The following is a 24,048-nucleotide window of genomic DNA, read 5'->3' on the forward strand; positions in this document are numbered from 1 at the left end:
TCCTTGACCCCACCCCAGAGCCTGCACCCCCAGGTGAAACCCTCACCCCCCTGCACCCCAACCCTCTGCCTCAACCCACAGCCCCCTCCCACACCCTGAACCCCTCATCCCCAGAGCCCACAGCCCCAGACACAGCCCTCACCCCCTCCTGCATACCAACCCCCTTCCCCAGCCCAGATCCCCCTCCCACACCCTGAACCCCTCTGACCCACCCCCCAGCCTGAAGCCCCCTCCTGCACCCAAACCCCTCATCCCCAGCCCCACCTCAGAGCCTGCAACCGCAGCCAGAGCCCTCACCTGCTCCTGCACCCCAACCCCCTGCCCCGGCCAGGAGCCCCCTTCCCCTGTCCCCACTGAAACTGGCACTCTGAGTGAATTCCTCCATGATCTTGGCGCCTATTCTTCGGAAAAACCCAAGTCCAAGGCTGGCAGGCGGCTGGTTGAGCATGGGGCACAGTTGATTTCTGGTAATCCGAGGAGAGCTCTCCCCAGGTGGTGATCCTGGGTACTGATCCTGTGTACCGAAAAAATTGAGTGTCCTCAGCTCATGGCCATTTCACAGTCAGTCTCGTAGCTCACAGAGTGGAATTCACCATGTTGAGGGGTGACAGAGACCCCTGGGCAGTTTGTTGTGATGCTGGCAAAGGTTATTTCCTGATTTGGACTTACATTCCTACAAGAAACTGATTGCCTGTGAGTGAAAATATCCTGCACTAACTCTTTATGTGGAGTCCATCTCTTTTCTGCACATTCCTCCTGCAGATACCCTGAGCAGGTAGATTAAAAATGAAGGACAAGCCCCTTGTCCTTCTGTGATGTCCTAAATTATTCCTAATTCTATGTGGGTCTCTCCCAAAACAATAGAACCAGCCTGGTTTCCTGCTGGGAGCCCAGGATACTAAAGCAAATCTCCAGCATTTGCCAACAACTGAGAAAAACAGTAGTTAGGTACCCTGTAACAGCTTCCTTCTGAAAATCCTGCTGCCTGAGTGCAGTGGGGGAACATGAGCACTAAGGCAGCCTAGGTGCCTAGAGAGGCATCTGAATTATAAAGTGTTGAGTACAGCACATCCTCACCTCTGAAAAATATTCAGTTACCTGAGTGGCCAAAGACAATACGACTTCTCTCCTGCATGTCCCAGACATCCCCTTTGAAAGCCACCCTGGATATGCCCAATCCTACACAGAGTCAGTGCCATGGCCAAGATTAGAACTCAGGAGTTCAATCCCAGGTGTAACTCCCCTGGGCCAAATTCTCAGTTCCTGTGTGCTGCTGCTTTGGCTCCAGTGGGGTGGCATATGTAAACTGAAAGCAGAGCCTGACATACTGCCCTTAAACTATTCCAGGCTAGGACTCTCATCTTCCATTCATTGCACTACTCTTGCTTTGTTACTTTATCCTACACAGTCTTACAACCAAACTCTCAATAAAACCATTCCTTGATTTCTTGCTATTTCTAAGATCATTGGGTGTGATTCTGATCTCATTTACCTTGGAGTAAATCAGGAGTAACTATACTGTAGTCAATGGGGTTACACCAGTGAACCCTGTGGAAGTCAGGTTGGAACCACACCCATTATTATATATTTGGGGATCTCAGTTGATTATTTTCCTTTCAAGTGTCTTTGGTCCACAATCTATGATCTCTGTTTTATTGACTCTCCACTGTCTTAGCCCTGGTCTACACTATGAGTTTAGGTTGAATTTAGCAGCATTAGATTGATTTAACCCTGCATCCGTCCACACGACGAAGCCATTTTTGTTGACTTAAAGGGCTCTTAAAATCAATTTCTGTACTCCTCCCTGATGAGGGGATTAGCACTGAAATTGACATTGCTTGGTCGAATTTGGGGCAGTGTGGACACAATTTGACAGATTGGCCTCCGGGAGCTATCCCACAGTGCTCCATTGTGATCATTCTGGACAGCACTTTCAACTCAGATGCACTAGCCAGGTACACAGGAAAAGCACCGGGAACTTTTGAATTTCATTTCCTTTTTGACTGGTGTGGCGAGTTCATCAGCAGAGGTGACCATGCAGTCCCAGAATCACAAAAGAGCTTCAGCATGGACTGAACGGGAGGTACTGGATCTGATCGCTGTATGGGGAGACAAATCTGTGCTATCAGAACTCCATTCCAAAAGACTGGTTTCAGAGTAGCAACCATGTTAGTCTGTATTCGCAAAAAGAAAGGGAGTACTAGTGGCACCTTAGAGACTAACCAATTTATTTGAGCATAAGCTTTCGTGAGCTACAGCTCACTTCATCAGATGCATGATGCTCAAATAAATTGGTTAGTCTCTAAGGTGCCACTAGTACTCATTTTCTTATTCTAAAAGACTAAATGCCAATATATTTGAAAAAATCTCCAAGGTTTTGATGGACAGAGGCTACAACAGGGACCCGCAGCAGTGCCGCATGAAAATTAAGGAGCTCAGGCAAGCCTACCAAAAAAACAAAGAGGCAAACGGCCACTCCGGGTCTCAGCCCCAGACATGCTGCTTCTATGATGAGCTGCATGCAATTCTAGGGGGTGCCCCTACCATTACCCCACCCCTGTCTGTGGACACCTGCAAGGGGTGAGTCTCAAGCAACAGGGATGAGGATTTGGGGGACGAGGAAGATGGAGGAGGAGGAGGACAGCGCACAACAGGCAAGCGGAGAAACCATTCTCCCCGACAGCCAGGAACTGTTTATCACCCTGGAGCCAATACCCTCCCAACCCTCCCAAGGTGGGCTCCCAGACCATGAAGCCAGAGAAGGCAGCTCTGGTGAGTGTACCTTTGTAAATATAATACATGGTTTAAAAGCAAGTGCGTTTAATGATTAATTTGCCCTGAAGACTTGGGATGCATTCGTGGCCAGCTACTGGAAAAGTCTGTTAACATGTCTGGGGATGGAGCTGAAATCCTCCAGGGATATTATTAAGGGGACATTCAGAGGTGGCCGTTCCTGCTGGGCTGTTTGCCTGTGGCTGAAAAGAAATCATCCCCGCTTCTAGCCATGCGGTCGGGGGAGGGCCTGTTCATGCTGAGCTGTTTGCGTTTAGCTGGCAGGGATCTTCCCTGATACTAGTCACACGGTGGGAGGAGGGGTGAAGCAATCATCCCAGAGAATTGGAGGGGGGGGGGGCTTCGTTGGGTTTGTGCTGCACGTTAACCCGAAAACCACAGCCCCTCCTTTTAAATGGCCAACCCAATGGGTCCTTGGTATGGGAAAGGAGGGTGCTGCTGTTTGAAACCATTCCCACATGTTATGAAGGTTGAAGAAGCCGAAAGACTGTGGCTTACCATGGCTGTCTGCAAGCCGAATTCTGTTGCCCGGCCCTGCGTGTGTGATCTTTCACACCAAACTGGCAGGTCCTCAATATAGCAGGCAAAATGCGGCCTTGTACCGAAAGCACATGTGCTATGTAATGTTAACAGCTTGGTTCACTGTGAAAGGGTCAACCCATTGTTCTCTAAAATGTCTTTTTAAATACTACTCTCCCTTTTTTTCCCTCCTGCAGCTGCAAATGTTTCAACGCTCCCGCTATCATCTCCGTCCCAGAGACTAGCGCAGATAAGAAGGCGAAAAAATGCACTCACGATGAAATATTCTCTGAGCTCATGCAGTCCTCCTGCACTGAAAAAGCTCAGCAGAATGTGTGGAGGCAAACAATGGCAGAGTCCAGGAAAGCAGGAAATGAATGCGAGGACAGAAGGGACGAGCAAGATGAGAGGTTGCGGGAGCAAGAGAAGAGGTGGCGGCAGCGTGATGAAAGGAAGCAGGATGCAATGTTGAGGCTACTGGGGGATCAAACTGATATGGTCCGGCTTCTGGTGGAGCTTCAGAAAAGGCAGCTGGAGCACAGACTGCCACTGCAGCCCCTATGTAACCACCCACCCTCTTCCCCAAGTTCCATAGCCTCCATACCCAGACACCCAATAACGCTGGGGGGTGGGCCTCTGGGCACCCAACCACTCCACCCCAGAGGACTGCCCAAGCAACAGAAGGCTGGCATTCAATAAGTTTTGAAATGCAGTGTGGCCTTGTCCTTCCCTCCTCCCCTCATCCACCACCCCACCCGGTGCTTGCCTCCTCTCCCACCCCTCCTGGGCTACTTTGACAGTTATCCCCCTATTTGTGTGATGAATTAATAAAGAATGCATGGTTTTGAAACAACAATGACTTTATTGCCTGTGCAAGCGGTGATCGAAGGGGAGAGGGGAAGGCGGTTGGCTTACAGAGAAGTAGAGTGAACGAAGGGGGCGGGTTTTCATCAAGGAAAAAGAAATAGAACTGTCACACTGTAGCCTGGTCAGCCACGAAACTGGTTTTCAAAGCTTCTCTGATGCGCAGCATGCCCTGCTGTGCTCTTCTAATCGCCCTGGTGTCTTGCTGCACATAATCAGCAGTCAGGCGATTTGCCTCAACCTCCCACCCCACCATAAATGTCTCCCCTTTACTCTCACAGACATTGTGGAGCACAGAGCAAGCAGCAATAACAATGGGAATACTGGTTTCAGAGTAACAGCCGTGTTAGTCTGTATTCGCAAAAAGAAAAGGAGGACTTGTGGCACCTTAGAGACTAACCAATTTATTAGAGCATAAGCTTTCGTGAGCTACAGCTCACTTCTTCAGATGCATATCGTGGAAACTGCAGCAGGCTTTATATATACACAGAGAATATGAAACAATACCTATTCCCACCCCACTGTCCTGCTGGTAATAGCTTATCTAAAGTGATTTCCAGCACAAATCCAGGTTTTCTCACCCTCCACCCCCCGACACAAATTCACTCTCCTGCTGGTGATAGCCCATCCAAAGTGATAACTCTTTACACAATGTGCATGACAATTAAGCTGGGCTATTTCCTGCATAAATCCAGGTTCTCACATCCCCCCCACCCCCATACACACACAAACTCACTCTCCTGCTGGTAATAGCTCATCCAAACTTACCACTCTTCAAGTTAAAATCCAAGTTAAACCAGAACATCTGGGGGGGGGGGTAGGAAAAAACAAGAGGAAACAGGCTACCTTGCATAATGACTTAGCCACTCCAAGTCTCTATTAAAGCCTAAATTAATAGTATCCAATTTGCAAATGAATTCCAATTCAGCAGTTTCTCGCTGGAGTCTGGATTTGAAGTTTTTTTGTTTTAAGATAGCGACCTTCATGTCTGTGATCGCGTGACCAGAGAGATTGAAGTGTTCTCCGACTGGTTTATGAATGTTATAATTCTTGACATCTGATTTGTGTCCATTTATTCTTTTACGTAGAGACTGTCCAGTTTGACCAATGTACATGGCAGAGGGGCATTGCTGGCACATGATGGCATATATCACATTGGTGGATGTGCAGGTGAACGAGCCTCTGATAGTGTGGCTGATGTTATTAGGCCCTGTGATGGTGTCCCCTGAATAGATATGTGGGCACAGTTGGCAACGGGCTTTGTTGCAAGGATAAGTTCCTGGGTTAGTGGTTCTGTTGTGTGGTATGTGGTTGTTGGTGAGTATTTGCTTCAGGTTGCGGGGCTGTCTGTAGGCAAGGACTGGCCTGTCTCCCAAGATTTGTGAGAGTGTTGGGTCATCCTTTAGGATAGGTTGTAGATCCTTAATAATGCGTTGGAGGGGTTTTAGTTGGGGGCTGAAGGTGACGGCTAGTGGCGTTCTGTTATTTTGGAATTTGGAATACTGGATTTGCTGAGGTCTAAACGAGTCAGAAAACTGCGCCAGCGTGCTTTTAAATGTCCAAGTGCACATTCTACCACCATTCTGCACTTGCTCAGCCTATAGTTGAACAGCTCCTGACTACTTTCCAGGCTGCCTGTTTATGGCTTCATGAGCCACGGCATTAAGGGGTAGGCTGGGTCCCCAAGGATAACTATAAGCATTTCAACATCCTCAACGGTTATTTTCTGGTCTGGAAAGTAAGTCTCTTGCTGCAGCTGTTCAAACAGACCAGAGTTCCTGAAGATGCAAGTGTCATGTACCTTTCCCGGCCATACCACATTGATGCTGGTGAAATGTCCCTTGTGATCCACCAGTGCTTGCAGCACCATTGAAAAGTACCCCTTGTGGTTTACGTACTGGCTCCCAAGGTGGTCCGGTTCTAAGATAGGGATATGCGTTCTGTCTATCGCCACACCACAGTTAGGGAATCCCATTGCAGCTAAGCCATCCACTATGACCTGCACATTTCCCAGAGTCACTACCCTTGATAGCAGCAGCTCAGTGATTGTGTTGGCTACTTGGATCACAGCAGCCCCCACAGTAGATTTGCCCACTCCAAATTGATTCCCGACCGACCGGTAGCTGTCTGGCTTTGTAAGCTTCCAGAGGGCTATCACCACTCGCTTGTGAACTGTGAGGTCTGCACTCATCTTGGTATTTTTGCACTTCAGGGCAGGAGAAAGCAAGTCACAAAGTTCCATGAAAGTGCCCTTATGCATGCAAAAGTTTTGCAGCTACTGGGAATCATCCCAGACCCGCAACACTATGTGGTCCCACCAGTCTGTGATTGTTTTCCAGGCCCAGAATCGGCGTTCCAAGGCATGAGCCTGCCCCACTGCCACCAGGATGGCCAAACTGCCGAGGCACGTACTTTGGGAGAAGTCTGTGTCCATGTCTTCATCACTCTCATCACCGCGCTGCCATCGCCTCCTCGCCTGCTTTTGCAGGTTCTGGTTCTGCACATACTGCAGGATAATGCACAAGGTGTTTACAATGCTCATAACTGCCATGGTGATCTGAGCGGGCTCCATGTTTGCCCTGGTATGGCATCTGCAGAAGAGCAGAGTTGCAGCGGAAGCAGTGGCTGAAGACGGATGTCACAAGAATAGATATTTAAAGAGAAAGACAAGAGGACCTGCAAGGTGGATTCATGAGAGTAGGAGAGCAGAGTTGCAGCGGAAGTGGTGGAGGACAACAGTTAGCACCGCGCATATTTCCCAAGGAAGAACACATGTACCTGGGAGCCCACAACAGACAACATGGAGAAATTTGCTATTGAGACAATAGCAGCAGAGCAGAGTTGCAGTGGAAGCAGTGGATGACAACGGTTAGCAGTCCTACTGCACTGTCTGCTGAAAGCAGTATGGCGTCCGCATGGAAAAAAGGTGCAAAACGATTGTCTGCCATTGCTTTCACAGAGGGAGGGGCAACTGACAACATGTACACAAAACCACCCGCGACAATGTTTTTGCCCCATCAGGCACTGGGAGCTTAACCCAGAATTCCAATGGGTGGTGGAGACTGCGGGAACTGTGGGATAGCTACCCACAGTGCACCGCTCCATAAGTCGATGCTAGCCACAGTAGTGAGGACGCACTCCGCCGACTTAATGCACTTCCTGTGGACATATGCAATCGACTGTATAAAATTGATTTCTAAAAATCGACTTCTTTTATATCGACCTAATTTCATAGTGTAGACATACCCTTAGAATCACAGAATCATAGAAATGGAAGGGACTTCGAGAGGTCATTTAGTTCAGTCCCCTACACTCATGGCAGGACTAATTACCTAGACTATTTCTGACAGGTGTTTGTCTAACTTGCTCTTAAAAAATCTCCAATGATCTAGATTCCACAACCTCCCTAGGCAATTTATTCCAGTGCTTAACCACCCTGACAGTTAGGAAATTTTTCCTAATGTCCAACCTTAACCTCCCATTGCTTTTTGTCCTATCCTCAGAGGTTAAGAAAAACAATTTTTCTCCCTCCTCCTTAACAACCTTTTACGTACTTGCAAACTGTTATCATGTCCCCCCCCCACCCAACCCAACCCCCAGTCTTCTCTTTTGCAAACTAAACAAACCCAATTTTCTCAATCTTCCGTCATAGGTCATATTTTCTAGACCTTTAATCATTTTTGTCACTCTTCTCTGGATTCTCTCCAATTTGTCCACATCCTTCCTGAAATGTGATGCCCAGAACTGGACACAATACTCCAGATGAAGCCTAATCAGAGCGGAGTAGAGTGGAAGAATTACTTCTCATGTCTTGCTTACAACACTTCTGCTAATACATCCCAGAATGATGTTCACTTTTTTTGCGACAGCATTACACGGTTGACCCATATTTAGCTTGTGGTCCACTATGACCCCAGATCCCTTTCCCCAGTACTCCTTCCTAGGCAGTTATTTCCCATTTTGTATCTGTGCAACTGATTGTTCCTTCCTAAGTGGAGTACTTTGCATTTGTCCATATTGGATTTCATCCTATTTACTTCAGACCATTTCTCCAGTTTGCCCATCATTTTATATTTTAATCCTATCCTCCAAAGCACTTGCAACCCCTCCCAGCTTGGTACTATCTGCAAACTTTATAAGTGTACTCTCTATGCCATTATCTAAATCACAGATGAAGAAATTGAACAGAACCAGATCCAGAACTGATCCCTGCGGGAACCCACTTGTTGTTCCCTTCCAGCATGACTGTGTACCACTGATAACTACTCTCTAGGGGCGGTTTTCCAACCAGTTTTGCACCCATCTTATAGTAACTCCATCTAGGTTACATTTCCCTAGTTTATTTATGAGAAGGTCATGAGGAACAGTATCAAAAGCTTTACTAAAATCAAGTTATATCATGTCTAGCTTCCCCCTGCATCCACAAGGCTTGTTACCCTGTCAAAGAAAGCTATCAGGTTGGTTTCACGCTATTTGTTTTTGACAAATCCATGCTGACTGTTATTTATCACCTTATTATCTTCTAGATGTTTGCAAATTGATTGCTTAATTATTTGCTCCATTATCTTTCCAGGTACAGAAGTTAAGCTGACTGGTCTGTAATTCCCTGGATTGTCCTTATTTCCCTTATCACAGTATGGTACGTGATGGGGATCTTAAGAAAAATCAGCTACCATCCACACTACAGAAATTCATGGACACAGCTTTTGTGCCTGCCAGAGGTGGCTCTCTGAACTGCTGCAGCATGGATGGATGCACGAAATTAATGTTCTTTTCCACTCCTACCTCCTTCCCCACCTAGTTTACAAAGAAAGAAACCTGCCATTAATATTTACATAATATGTTTCCAATACCCAGCCACTTGACTTTAGTCAGTTGGCAAAATCCTATCTTTTCCTTATTTTTTCTCTTCAAGTCAAACTGAAAAAAGTTCCCAGCCCACTGTAAGTGCCTTGGGCCGGGAACATCTCTTCTTGTATGCCTGGAAAGCATCTAACACACCACAAGCACTAATGAGTATATAATAAATAAAATAACAACAACCAACTAATTGATTAACAATAATCCCCAGAACAATAAAGTTTACCAGATTTTGGAACAGTGGTAAATTTCATTTTCTCTTTAACCTTTCCATATAAGAAGCATAGTCAATAACTTTGTCTATGAAGACTTTGCAGATCCAGCTCATCTTGATAATTCATTGTGCTCCTTAAAATATGTTCACCATAGTCACTCTGTTATACAGAATGGACTCAGTCATGTCTGCAGTGCCATCTCCTCCACTGGATCCTGCAGTTTGGCAGGATATAAGTAGATCCATGAGGATCTTCTGTACCGGAGCAACTTTGGGGTCTTTTCTGAGTGGGGCAAACCCCGCCCACTGGGGCTCTCTGAGGGATTTCAGCAAGAGGGGATGAATAGGTCCGCTGACAACAATGGGAATTACTCATATTCTGAGTGGGGAAATCCAGTCCCTGGGAAGAAGCTCTGTTAGATAATTGGGCAGCAGAGCCAGGTGAGAAAGCAGAAACTTAATTGCCACTGTGGTAATGTTAAATATCTCCAGTGCATGTTCCATACAGGAACAGGCCAAGAAGTCAGTAGGAGAAAGGCTCCTGCAGAAGTTGTGCTGGCAGGGGGAAGGGAGTCCAGGAGTCACAGTGGAGAGGAACAGTTCTTTGCTGAGAGACTGTGGAATCCAGGGGGTTTGCCCATTGACTGTTGGCCCTAAGACTGTTGGGCCCTTGTTTGTACATAAGAGTGAATCTGCAATTCTATTATCTTTGTACTGCACACTGACCTGTGGAGAGCCTCTGCTTGTCTTCTAGGGGTGGTGCTGTGAGGCTGAGATGGGATTAGAGAATAACAGACTGTGTTCTCTCTGTCATTTATTCTTTCATCATTGCTTTCCTTGTTCTCCAATAGAAGTTGATCAGACTAAAAGTACATAATTTTGCTTTTTTGCCACTAGAAAGCTGAAAGGCCTCCTCTGCAGGACCCAAACCTCTCCCTCTATTGTTATTATAATTTGGTAGCAGTGTATGTCTACATTGCAATAAAATACCCTCGGCTGACCTGAGCTCGCTGGGTTCATGCTGCAGGGCTATAAAAGTGCAGTGTAGACATTAGGACTCGGGCTGGAGCCTGGGGTCTCCGACCCTGTGGTCTGAGAGCAATCTTACAGCCCCACAACTTGAGCCCTGTGAGCCCAAGTCTGCTGACCCGGGCCTGCTGCGGGTATTTTATTGCAGTGTAGGCATACCCGACGAGCCCCAATCATGAACCTGGCCCCCATTGTGGTAGGTGCTGTACGAACAGAGAACAGAAAGACAGCTTCTGTCCCAAGGAGCTTATAATTTAAGTATGACAGAGGAGACAACAGGTAGATACAACAGAGAGATCAGTGGGGATAGGAGAACAGGGACTTTGCCAGACTGACTTCACTGAGTTTGCTGCTGACATTTTCCTCTCATGCTGATTTTCCCACTGCAAAGCAGGACTGGGTGGCCAATCAGCACATGCGGATGAGTCTGCCCTTCTCCTTTGCTCCCATAAAATAGCTTAGCACAGTAGCAGACATAAGTTTTCCCAAATTATTTGATAGCAAGTCTGATGCAGATAGGAAGTGTGAAATATTGCAACGGGGATTGAGGGGGTAATAGGCTCCTATATCAGACAAAGCCCCGCATATTGGGACATCTGGTCACCCTAGATAAAGGGGAAAGTTACTATAGGCAGATAAAGTTCTGGAGCTCTCTTCTTGCCAGTTGCACACAGTGACTCATGGGTTGAGCCCCAGCAGCACCTTGTTAGGGTATTATGTTTTCACACACAAACGGAATCCACCTTTTTCCTTGGGCTGCTGCAGAGAACACCCACCACCCCCAAGCAACCACAGAGACTGTGTCTGCATCCAAAGAAGCCACAAGGTGGCACTCACTAGCCTTCTTTGAAGCATCTCTAACACAGAGAGCCTGTACACACAAATGGCGAGAGGTTGCGCAGGGATACAGATGGTTTGGTGGCTGGAAGCCAAGCTGGGTGAATGTTTCACAAAATTACATCTTAGTCCTTAGGCAAGTATTTTCTAAATCAAAGTTGACAAATCACCTAAGTTTAGAGGGCTTGCATCTTAACAAGTCTTACTAAGCAAAACACTGTAACTGAAGCTGAGGCACAGAAAAATATCAGCAAGGAGACACGATTACACACAGGTGTCAAGTCTACAAGAGCTTGTGGCTCAAGATTCCTTAATATTTACAGACCTGCCACCCTTTGACTGTTCTCACTGGCGAAAGAGCTGAGATGATGGCTGTGAAGACAGGGCTATCCCAAAAGTGCAGTCTGATGTGCAGGGTCTTGTTTATTTTTTTCACTCTCGTTTTATATCTATATTCTGAATCATTTCATACTTCCCATACTTTTTTCTTCATATTTTTCACTAGTTTCTCTTCAGTTTATATAGTTTCTCCCATTCACTCCTTCCATGATACAGTTTCCCAGGAATCACAGAGAGCAGGGCCAGGGGACAGTGTTGGGTCATGGAGTCTGATACCTTGCATTTACCAGGATCCCTTCCTACATTGTTTCCACTAACCCCTCATCTATAGATCCCCATGCAGATACAAAACTTGTGTCTGCATCTGATCCGTGTTCCGCAAACATGGTCCGTGGATAGAAAGCAGATATCCGCAGATTTGCAGGGCTCTACTTATCTAACTTTTTTGAATGTCAGCAGTGATTGTGCCTCATCACTCTGTCTGCCTCACTGGCTTTCGGTGAGCAAATGTAGTTAGCTATTGTTTAAGTCTGATTTTACTACCACTGCACTGGGAGGTGGATCTAGCCCTAAGGTAGGAGGAATATTACTCCTTGAAAACATGCATCTGTGCACTGCATTAGTCTAGCTAAAGGATCTAATTCACTATTGTCTAAAATGTGAACATGAGGTCTCTCTCAGGAGTAAATGGATTGAGACTGTTTGAAAAGGCTCAGTTGTGGCTCAGAAGCAATGCACTGGGGGAGAAGCAGAGCCACACTATACTGGGCAATTCAGGGAGGGACAGTCTGCTTTTATTGACAGGTTTCAGAGTAACAGCCGTATTAGTCTGTATTCGCAAAAAGAAAAGGAGTACTTGTGGCACCTTCGCGACTAACCAATTTATTTGAGCATAAGCTTTCGTGAGCTACAGCTCACTTCATCGGATGCATACTGTGGAAAGTTTAGAAGATCTTATTATATACACACAAAGCATGAAAAAATACCTCCTCCCACCCCACTCTCCTGCTGGTAATAGATCACTTTAGATAAGCTATTACCAGCAGGAGAGTGGGGTGGGAGGAGGTATTTTTTCATGCTTTGTGTGTATATAATAAGATCTTCTAAACTTTCCACAGTATGCATCCGATGAAGTGAGCTGTAGCTCACGAAAGCTTATGCTCAAATAAATTGGTTAGTCTCGAAGATGCCACAAGTACTCCTTTTCTTTCTGCTTTTATTGTAATGTCAAGTATTGGCATCCCCTTCATGAACAGATATTTCATTTCAACCTCCATAGGGAAAGCCAGCCAATTAAACACCACTGATCTTTCCCTGAACATTTATTTTCTCAATTTGTGACCATTGCTCTTTGTCCAGCTGTCTGTTGAGAGGGTAAATTTGTATGGTTATCTTCAAAGGACGTGGGAACTGATACAAAGCCTATTGAAATCAATAGAAAGGCTCTCATCAACTTCAATGGGATTTTAAATATGTTGTAACCATGCCCTCTGTGCGGTGTCTCTTGTCTATAGAGCTGGCCAAGTTATAATTTGCTTTACTTACATAATCAAGTCACTTCCCATAGAAGTCAATAGAACTACCTGGATGAGTATTAGATTAACAGGATTAGGCCCTCTGCATCAACTTAGATTGCATTTTATCTCGCAGCATGTGTCTCAAATCTTATTATTTAGTTCTGTCCTCCTGCATTCATGCTAGCACTCTGATCAACAGCACATTTGGAGCCTGGTCCCGCTCCCATTGAAGTCAATGGTTGTTATATAGTAGCATTTTAGTCATGTGCCTTATCTTTATGTAATGCCAGCTAAAAGATCAGATTGTGTTTATACATAAGAACCTCTCCTTATTTTGCATGCATCTAGCCTTAGTTCAGACAGCTCAGAAATGCTTTCCCTTCTTTCCTCCTTAATGCCTTGTCAGAATTTGATTAGTTACATTTTTTTTAATCTTTCACAGGCATGCCTTTAGCAACTCAATTCACTCTCTTCTATTACAGTCTAGTTTTATGGCATTTGCTGTTAGGGGCACATCCTGCCTTCTCTATGACCACAGAGGGCCCTAGACACAGTCTAACCTGTGAGATTCCACTACCAGGTATGGCAGGATTTAAGGAATCCAAATGGTGAGGTCAGCACACCCTTGCAGAGCCCACTTCCATGGTCCGTGTGCTGCATGTACCCAGGCAGTGGGAAGGGTTTGAGAGTGAAGCAAGTTTGCTCCACTGTGCAAATCCACTGCCATTGCTCCCTGTGGAGTGCGCCTGCAGGAGCAGCTGGTGTTACAGCAACTTCCGAGGTGCTCAAGGGGCTCTGGAGTGGCTCTGCTGAAATTCTATAGATGGGGGAGGATTCTTTGCCTTGTAGCTTCTGTGGAACAGCTCTGTGACAAGGCTGGCTACTTGTGTTTGGTCAGGGGAATGGGATTTACAGATTCCTCTTTAGTTCACAGCCATCCTTGCCAGCCTAGTTTATCACCTAGATGAGTTCCTCTACTGTTCTAGCAGAGATTGCCTGATCTGCATCATTCCCTTTAACGATATTAAGAGGATCTTCATTCCAGACAATCTCCAAGCACATGTAGCACACCCCACTGTAGCGGGGTCTTATTGGAAAAACCCGGGAAGTGGGCGGGTGCAAGCCCACCCACTGCTGAAGGCCCCTCCTCCAGCCTAGCGGGAGGGACCACTGTGCCCAGGGACCAACTGGTTACGGGGGACAACTAATGAAAAACAGGGATCGGAGTGAGGGTCAAAGGTTCAAAATGAGGAGAGCGGATGGGGACACCGAGCAGAGAACCCCGCACAGCGCCCACTGCTCCTCAAAGCTGTCGAGGGAGCCAGCGGACGTGTAGCGGGGTTGTATTGGAAAAACCCGAGAAGTGGGCGGGTGCAAGCCCACCCACTGCTGAAGGCCCCTCCTCCAGCCTAGCAGAAGGGACCACTGGACCCAGGGACCAACTGATTACGGGGGACAACTAATGAAAAACAGGAATTGGAGTGAGGGTCAGAGGTTCAAAATGAGGAGACCGGATGGGGACATTGAGCAGAGAACCCCGGACAGCGCCAACTGCTCCTCAAAGCTGTAGAGGGAGCCAGCAGACATGTAGCAGGGTGGTCACCCGCTCCGGCCTTAAAGGACTTAAAATAGCCCAGAAGAGGGCTGTGGCTGGGAGCAGGCAGTTCCCAGGTTGATTGGGGGAAGCACGCTCATCTGTGGCCACACCCCAATCAGGGCTCAGCTGGCTCTTATAAGAGGGCAGTGGGCCAGGAGCAGATAGGATCTCTCTCTGCCTTTAGAGGGAGAAGGGCCTGGCTGCTGGGGAGCATACCTGGGTACCTAAGGTGAAGCAGGGCTGGGGAAGGCCAGAGGAGCTGGGAGGCTCCAGACTGGAAAAGCCCCAGGCTGAAGGCCCGGCAGACAGCCTAAGATAGGTACTGGGGTTGCAGGGGGCAGCCCATGGGAGGCAGAGGCAGCAGGTCAAACCCTCCCTTGCCTGTGATGATTGGCTTATACACTGCAGACCGCCTCAGTGTGCGGGGGCTCAACAGTGACTGGCAGTAGCCAAAGACTGAGGTGTGGTGGGGATAGTGGGTAGGGGTTCCCCTTAGAGGGGGAGACCCAGAGATGGTGGGGGTACTGCCAGGGGGCAGCACCCTGGGGAAAAAAGGGGCACCAGGGTCTGGAAGGGACATGGGCAGGGGCAAGCGGGACACTGGCCTGCAGAGGGTGCTCTGGAGGCTGGAAGAGCTAATTCCCTGAGAGACCAGCAGGAGGTGCTGCAGGGGTGAGTCTGGCCCCATTACACTCACCCATGAAGAAGTGCAATTTAAGTAAGGTGCTGAATGCCCTAATCTCCCACTATGGGGAATGGAAGTTGAGTTACTCAGGATCAGGCCCTAAATCATTAAATGCCATACAGATGCATTTCTAAATCTATCCTACAAGGAATTGCCAGTTAGCCCTGGTCTACACTACGAGTTTAGGTTGAATTTAGCAGCTTTAGATCGATTTAACCCTGCACCCGTCCACACAATGAAGCCATTTTTGTCGACTTAATGGGCTCTTAAGATCAATTTCTGTACTCCTCCCCGATGAGGGGATTAGTGCTGAAATCAACATCACCAGGTCGAATTTGGGTTAGGGTGGACACAATTTGATGGTATTGGCCTCCGGGAGCTATCCCACAGTGCTCCACTGTGATCGTTCTGGACAGCACTCTGAACTTGGATGCACTGGGCAGGTAGACAGGAAAAGCCCGTCAAACTTTTGAATTTCATTTCCTGTTTGTGTGGCAAGCTAATCAGCAGAGGGACCATGCAGTCCCAGAATCGCAAAAGAGCTCCAGCATGGACTGAACAGGAGGTACTGGATCTGATCGCTGTATGGGGAGACAAATCTGTGCTATCAGAACTCCATTCCAAAAGACAAAATGCCAAAATATTTGAAAAAATCTCCAAGGACAGAAGCAATCACAGGTACCCGCAGCAGTGCCACGTGAAGCTTAAGGAGCTTAGGCAAGCCTACCAAAAAACCCAAGAGGCAAACACTCTCTCGAGGTCAGAGCCCCAGACATGCCGCTTCTATGATGAGCTGCATGCAGTTCTAGGGGGTGCTCCTACTTCTGCCCCACCCGTGTATGTGGACTGCTGCAAGGGGTGAGTTTCATGCAACAGGCATGAGGATTTTGGGGATGATGAAGATGGTGCACACCAGGCAAACGGAGAAACCATTCTCTCCAACAGCCAGGATGTTTTCATAACCCTGGATCCAATACCCTCCCAAACCGGGCTCCTGGACCTTGAAGGCGGAGAAGGCAGCTCTGGTGAGTGTACCTTTGTAAATATAATACATGGTTTAAAAGCAAGCATGTTTAATGATTAATTTGCCCTGATGACTTGGGATGCATTCACAGCCAGTACAGCTACTGGAAAAGTCTGTTAGCGTGTCTGGGGATGGGGTGGAAATCCTCCAGAGACATCTCAATGAAGCTGTCCTGGAGGTACTCCCAAAGCCTTTACAAGAGGTTTCTGGGGAGGGCAGCCTTAAAGTGTCCTCCATGGTAGGACACTTTACCACGGCAGGCCAGTAGCACGTAGTCTGGAATCATTGCATAAGAAAGCATGGCAATGTGTGGTCCCGGTGTTTGCTGGCATTCAAGCAACATCCGTTCTTTATCTCTCTGTGTTATCCTCAGGAGAGTGATATCATTCACGGTCACCTGGTTGAAATAGGGGAATTTTATTCAGGGGACATTCAGAGGTGGCCTTTCCTGCTGGACTGTTTGCCTGTGGCTGAAAAGAAATCATCCTCGCTGTTAGCCACGCGGTGGGAGGAGGGGTGAAGCGATCATCCCAGAGAATTGGGGGGGGGTTAGTTGGGTTTGTGCTGCACGTTAACCCAAAAACATCAGCCCCTCCTTTTAAATGGCCAATCTGTCTTTTTCAATTTTAATCTCCTTTTTTCCTCCCGCAGCTGCAAATGTTTCAATGCTGTGACCAGCATCTGTCCCAGAGGCTAGCGCAGATAAGAAGGCGAAAAAAACCGCACTCGTGATGAAATGTTCTCTGAGCTCATGCAGTCCACCCAAACTGAAAGAGCCCAGCAGAATGCGTGGAGGCAGACAATGGCAGAGTCCAGGAAAGCAAAAAATGAAAGTGAGGACAGATGGCTGGAGCAACAGGAGAGGTGGCAGCAGCATGATGAAAGGAGGCAGGATGCAATGCTGAGGCTACTGGAGGATCAAACTGATATGCTCCGGCATATGGTTGAGGTGCAGGAAAGGTACAGATTGCCACTGCAGCCCCTGTGTAATCAACTACCTTCCTCCTCAAGTTCCATAGCCTCTACACCCAGATGCCTCAAAATGGGGGTGGGCTCCAGGCACCCAACCACTCCACTTCAAAGGACTGCCCAAGCAACAGAAGGCTGGCATTCAATAAGTTTTGAAGTGCAGTGTGGCCTTGTCCTTCCCTCCTCCCCTCATCCACCACCCCACCCGGTGCTTGCCTCCTCCCCAACCCCTCCTGGGCTACCATGGCAGTTATCCCCCTATTTGTGTGATAAATTAATAAAGAATTTGTGATTTTGAAACAATGACTTTATTGTCTCTGCAAGCAGTGATTGAAGGGGGGAGGGGAGGGCAGTTGGCTTACAGGGAAGTAGAGTGAACCAACAGGGCGGGTTTTCATCAAGGAGAAAGAAATAGAACTGTCACACTGTAGCCTGGTCAGCCACGAAACTGGTTTTCAAAGCTTCTCTGATGCGCAGCATGCCCTGCTGTGCTCTTCTAATAGCCCTGGTGTCTTGCTGCGCATAATAAGAAGTCAGGCGATTTGCCTCAACTTCCCACCCTGCCATAAACATCTCCCCCTTACTCTCACAGATATTGTGGAGCACAGAGCAAGCAGCAATAACAATGGGAATATTGGTTTTGCTGAGGTCTAACTGAGTGAGAAAACTGCGCCAGCGTGCTTTTAAACATCCAAATGCACATTCTACCACCATTCTGTACTTGCTCAGCCTGTAGTTGAACAGCTCCTGACTACTGTCCAGGCTGCCTGTGTACGGCTTCATGAGCCATGGCATTAAGGGGTAGGCTGGGTCCCCAAGGATAACTATAGGCATTTCAACATCCCCAACAGTTATTTTCTGGTCTGGAAAGTAAGTCCCTTGCTGCAGCTGTTCATACAGACCAGAGTTCCTGAAGATGTGAGCATCATGTACCTTTCCCAGCCATCCCACATTGATGTTGGTGAAACGTCCCTTGTGATCCACCGGAGTTTGCAGCATCATTGAAAAGTACCCCTTGCAGTTTATGTACTAGCTGCCTTGGTGGTCCGGTCCCAAGATAGGGATATGCGTTCTGTCTATTGCCCCCCATAATTAGGGAATCTCATGGCAGTAAAGCCATCTACTATGACCTGCACATTTCCCAGAGTCACTACCCTTGATAGCAGCAGCTCAGTGATTGTGTTGGCTACTTGGATCACAGCAGCCCCCACAGTAGATTTGCCCACTCCAAATTGATTCCCAACCGACCGCTAGCTGTCTGGCATTGCAAGCTTCCAGAGGGCTATCACCACTCACTTGTGAACTGTGGGGGCTGCACTCATCTTGGTATTCTTGCACTTCACGACAGGGGAAAGCAAGTCAAAGTTCCATGAAAGTGCCCTTATGCATGCAAAAGTTTTGCAGCCACTGGGAATCATCCCAGACCTGCAACACTATGCAGTCCCACCAGTCTGTGCTTGTTTCACAGGCCCAGAATCAGCGTTCCAAGGCATGAGCCTGCTCCATTGCCACCAGGATGGCCTCATTGCCAGGGACCATGCTTTGAGAGTAGTCTGTGTCCATGTCCTCATCACTCTCGTCACTGCGCTGCAGTCGCCTCCTTGCCTGCTTTTGCAGGTTCTGGTTCTGTATATACTGCAGGATAATGCGTGAGGTGTTTACAATGCTCATAACTGCCACGGTGATCTGAGTGGGCTCCACGCTTGCCATGTTATGGTGTCTGCAGGAGAGCAGAGTGGCAGCGAAAGCGGTCGTTCAATGATGATGGTTTGCAGACCTACTGCACCATCTGCAGCCAGGACACAACAGCTGAGCGGGCTGCTCGCTTGCCATATGATGGCAAGACAAGATCAGCCAAGCAGATTTGCAGTGGAAGCGGCCCTGCGAGACCACCAGGAGAGCAGAATGGCAGCAGAAGCGGGAGCCTATGAGAGACAACATGGAGAAATTCATTATCGAGACAAGAGCAGAGTGGCAGCGGAAGTGGTGGTTCGATGACAACGGTTAGCAGTCCTACTGCACTGTCTGCTGAAAGCAGTATGGCGCCCGCATGGAAAAAAGGCGAGAAACGATTGTCTGCCGTTGCTTTCACGGAGGGAGGGGTGACTGACAACATGTACCCAAAACCACCCACGACAATGTTTTTGCCCATCAGGCACTGGGAGCTTAACCCAGAATTCCAATGGGCGGCAGAGACTGCGGGAACTGTGGGATAGCTACCAACAGTGCAACACTCCACAAGTCAACACTAGCCTCGGTACTGTGGACACAGTCCCTCGACTTAATGCGCTTAGCGGGGACACACACAGTTAATGGTATAAAATCGCTTTCTAAAAATCAAGTTTTATAAATTCGACCTAATTTCGTAGCATAGACAAACCCTTAGTCTGTTCCATTCCCCATCTGTAAATGAAGTTAATGCAAGCAAGTAAGTAAACCCAAGGGTTTGGAAGAGAGTCTCATGTTGTAGGACAAAGCTACCCACTGCATATCTGAGTAGCAACCAGTAATACCACAACAGTTAAAGATCTGTTAGCTTTTCCACTACAAAGTCCATTTTTGATAGGTTTTGTAACTCAGCCATAAAAAAGTTATTCTGAGCCAAAGTTAGGTATCAGAATCTTCACTTGAGAAGGTTAAATGAATCAGCTGCATTTTTTTTAGGTTAGAGCACAGACATTAAAAAAGTTTACAGAATTTTGATGTTTTCAGTGCATGATTTTAGCTAACTTTTGCAATAGGTTAGTCAGTGAGGTCGACAGGCCCACACCTCATCTCCTGGAATAAACTGATTGTGGTGTCCTACATACATTATTGCACTTCTGCATATTGCAATATCACTGCTACATCAAGGATCACATGTCCAAAACAAACAGGAAATCCATTCTGGAATCTTAGCTCTCTCTCAATTACTGCTGTGTTTTTCCTCCATCAGAGCAATTGGTGGGCAAGTGTCCAGTAAAGCAAGATAGACAATCATTTTCTATCCAATGCATGATGTTTTAAAAAAAATTATTTAAAAAACATAATTTCTTAGAAACTGAAGGGGCTAATTTCTTTCCACAGGAAAGGATCCAACTTCACTTTAGTGATCCTTGGTATTTCAGTTTATTTTTAGAGTTCTTCAGAGTCCTTCAGGGTGCAAGGTGCGAGAGGAATATAAGGGATGATGCTTTTAAACTTAAAATAATTTAGAAATCCTTTGAAGATCATGTTGTTGTAAGGTTATGTAGTGGGAAGATAAATTTGATATGGGCCAAAGCCCTGCTCCTATTGAAGTCCATGGCAAAATTACTTTTGGTTTTATTGGACATTTTGCCTGCATAAGAACTGCCATAATTTGTTCTTGAATATCTTCTCTTGGGGTGTGATTTGTTCCAACTCTTTCACTTTCCTGATTGCCAGCATAACTGCTGTGAACATGAATTTCTAGTGGGCATATATGGTGAACAGAACTCTGTAGGATCACAGACTAAAATTCAGGCCCCCAGGTCCCAGCCTCTGGAAAAAAAGCGACTGAACTGGCTGCTGAGTTTTGGTCATGTGTTCTTCTGAGGATTCAAATGGTAAAACAAAAGCAAGGCAGCTTTGCAGGCACCATAGTCTAGTAAATGGAGTTTGGGAGAAGGTGTTAAGAGACCTGAGTTCTAATCCTGTTTCTGACACAAACGTGCTGGCCAGAATAGTATGTTGTTTCACCCCTACTTTAACCACAGCTCCTGCTCAGCCAGCACTTATACTACAGTGATGAGAGCCATATAAGTACTGTGACGGGGCAAGGCCAGATGGCTATAGAAAAGTAGTGGGAGATAGATATATTAGCTCCAGGCTAAACAAATCCCTGGTACCAAAATAAATTAAATGGCAGCTGCTCCAGGTCAGTTAAGACACCTGGGGCCAATTAAGAACTTTCTAGAAGGCAGGGAGAATGCTAAGTTGATTGGAACACCTGAAGCCAATCAGGGACTGGCTGAACCTAGTTAAAAGCCTCCCAGTTAGTCAGGAGCTGTGGGAGGAAGTTGTGCTGTTGGAGAAACTGAGCAGTACCCACCATATCAGGCATAAGGAAGGAGGCCCTGAGGTAAGAGTGAAGTGGAGCTTGAGGAAGTGGGGGCTGCTGTGGGGAAGTAGCCCAGGGAATTGTTTGTGTCATGTTTCTAAAAGGTCAGCTACCAGAGCTGATACTATTAGGGTCCCTGGGCTGGAGCCTGGAGTAGAGGGCAGGCCTGGGCGCCTCCCTTTGCCCTCCCCCGATTAATTGCTGAGACTGGGAGGCAACAGAGACTGTGCAAGGGAGGATAGCTTCTCAACTCCCTTGCTGGCTTATGATGAAAATGGCTCAGTAGATTGTGACTCTTGTCTCTAGAGAGAGAAGGGTTATGTGGAGGGTCACAGTGAGCCTCTGAGGCCAGCAAAATCTGCCAGGAAACATGGGACCCATGGAGTCAAGGACAGAGCTTTGTCACAGTACATAGACAGAAGTCAGTAAAGATCCTGGGTTAATCTAGCTCAATGTCAGCATGTGACTTGTTAGCTTCAGTAAGCTCAGTATCTTATGTCTGCATTAAAGAATGATTCATTTTAAAAGAATGTGGGTATCAAAGTGCATGCAGATCTCCAACTACTCACAAGTAGTACTGGAATATCTGTTTCCTGCTGATACAGATTTCCACCCACTGGGGGTGAAAGTGCCTCTTTCATGCATTGCTTGGTGCTGGATTGTATCCAGTTACTTTACTTACCATTATGCAACTTAACCCAATGCAACCCAACACCATAAGACAAAATTAGAAAGTGCACAAATATATTTATGCAATTCTTCACCATCCATAACAATATTCTTTTCACTCTTCAACCCAAGATGAACCTGAGGACACTAAGTTACTGATGAAGACTAACAATGTTTATTTTTCTGAATTAAACCTAAACTCTTTGTTATTGTTATCCTTACGGACTCAATTACTGACTCAGGAGGGAGTGCTGCAGTTCAAAATGCAGCATGTATTGTGCTGATAACTGGGAAAATCCATGATATATACACACTGGGCCTAAGGTCATTAATCAGTCCTTACTTAGGTGTCACAGAGTTCACTCACTGCTGATGGTGCCTCCTGCTGGCTACCCTGGGGATTAGCTCCAGCCAGGCATTGCACTCTCCCCTGGTGGTGCCTCTCCCATTGTCCTCTCACCCTGTGGACCCCCTCTCACTCAAGGCACTGCAGCCTCCTTTCATGACTCAGCCATCCAGCCAGGTCATCATACATGCTCCCTCATTCCAGGGTATCAAAGTCCTTCTTGACAAAGGGGCTCAGGGCGTCTTCCCGCTCATCAGTGCCACTTGGTCAATGACTAGTAGGGGGACCTGGGCCTGCTCTCTACTCCGGATCCCAGGTCAGGGGCCCTTTCATCAGCAGCCAAGGTTTGACCTACCCCATACCTCATTGCTTTTCCCCTGAGTCTTGCCTACCTTTCTGGCTCTCCCACTTCTCTGGGCTTGCCAAGCCACAAGCCTTCCTCCCAGTGAAATTGAAGACTCCTTCCCTCCAGCCCCTTCTGTCACCAGCTTCCTGGCTTATTTAGGGCCTGTTCCTACCCAGCTGAGCCTGTTCTACTTAATTCCTACTCCCTGTCTCTTTCTCCAGGTGCAGCCTGGGCAGCTAACTGGCCCACTTAGCCATCTTAACCTTCTAGACCTTGTGTGAAGTGAACACCCCATCACATCAGGCAAAAGTCCAATTAGCTTCCAGTGGGATCTCTGCCTACATAAAGAATAAGGACTTCCTTCAGGATTCATCCCAGTATTAATATAGGGCCAAATTCTGCCTTCATTGGGAATTACAGTTGAGTTAAAACAGAAGAATTTGGCCTATACTTAGCAATTACATCGCACTTTCATTTAATATTAACTAACAAATCCTTTCAATAATATCTCTGTAAGTAGTTATCCCGATTTTACAAATGAGGTGCCAGAGCAGAGAGGTTAACTAACTTATGTAGGGCCAGACTGTTATTTGCATTGAACAATACCATACTCCATGAGTCCCATGAAAGTAAATAGGACTACTCTCTGTAGAGTAAGGTTCTGTCCAACCTGCATGAGTATAACACAATCTGGTCTTTAGGTTGTAAGCTCCTTTGGCCATAGACTATCATTTTATTGTGTGTGTTTTCAGCACCTAGCAAAATGGCAGCACTGACTTCCTGACAGGGACCTCATGCAGCTATCACAATACAAATAAATTATAATAATTGCCCAGGGCCACAGAAAGAGTCAGGGTCAGAGCCAAGGTTAGAACTCAGAATCTATTCTGTGTTTAGCACTTGCCTTTCTCATTAGTATAAATAATCTGAATGCTTGTTAACTTTGCTGGATAAAGATACATTGCAAGCTCTCTGTGGGCAAGGACTGTCTCTGTAACTGTCTGTACAGAGCCTAGCATAATGGGGCCCAAAGGCTGATGGGGCCTTTTGGCACAATCACAATACACACTTTCACTAATAACAATAATAAGACAGGTAGTAGGTATTGTGGGTAGTTTTTAGAGCCTAAAAATAATACAGATACCATTTAACCTTTAACTAGAAGCACAGACAGGATGACAGGGGATGAATAACTTGATAAATTGCCCTGTTCATTCCCTCTGAAGCATCTGGCAGTGGCCACTGTTGGAATACAGGATACTGAGCTAGATGGACCATTGGTCTGACTCAGTATGGCCATTCTTGTGTTCACGTAAATTAAATTAGTAGAGGAACAGGGAAGAATTGATGCTAATGATCAGCACCTTATGTTACTCTTGG

At 46.9% G+C, this 24,048-nt stretch overlaps 1 protein-coding gene across 1 annotated transcript in view; it reads left to right on the forward strand.

The window, feature by feature from the left end:
- The first annotated feature begins 12,005 nt into the window (after window positions 1-12,005).
- LOC140917864 (parvalbumin beta) overlaps window positions 12,006-24,048 on the forward strand; it is a 41,878-nt gene continuing 29,835 nt past the window's right edge. Inside the window, exon 1 of the mRNA XM_073361393.1 lies at window positions 12,006-12,029. The gene's annotated coding sequence lies outside the window, so the exon portion shown is untranslated. The remainder of the gene's footprint in view (window positions 12,030-24,048) is intronic.

Source organism: Lepidochelys kempii, chromosome 10, assembly GCF_965140265.1.
Source record: "Lepidochelys kempii isolate rLepKem1 chromosome 10, rLepKem1.hap2, whole genome shotgun sequence".
NCBI lineage: Eukaryota > Metazoa > Chordata > Testudines > Cheloniidae > Lepidochelys > Lepidochelys kempii.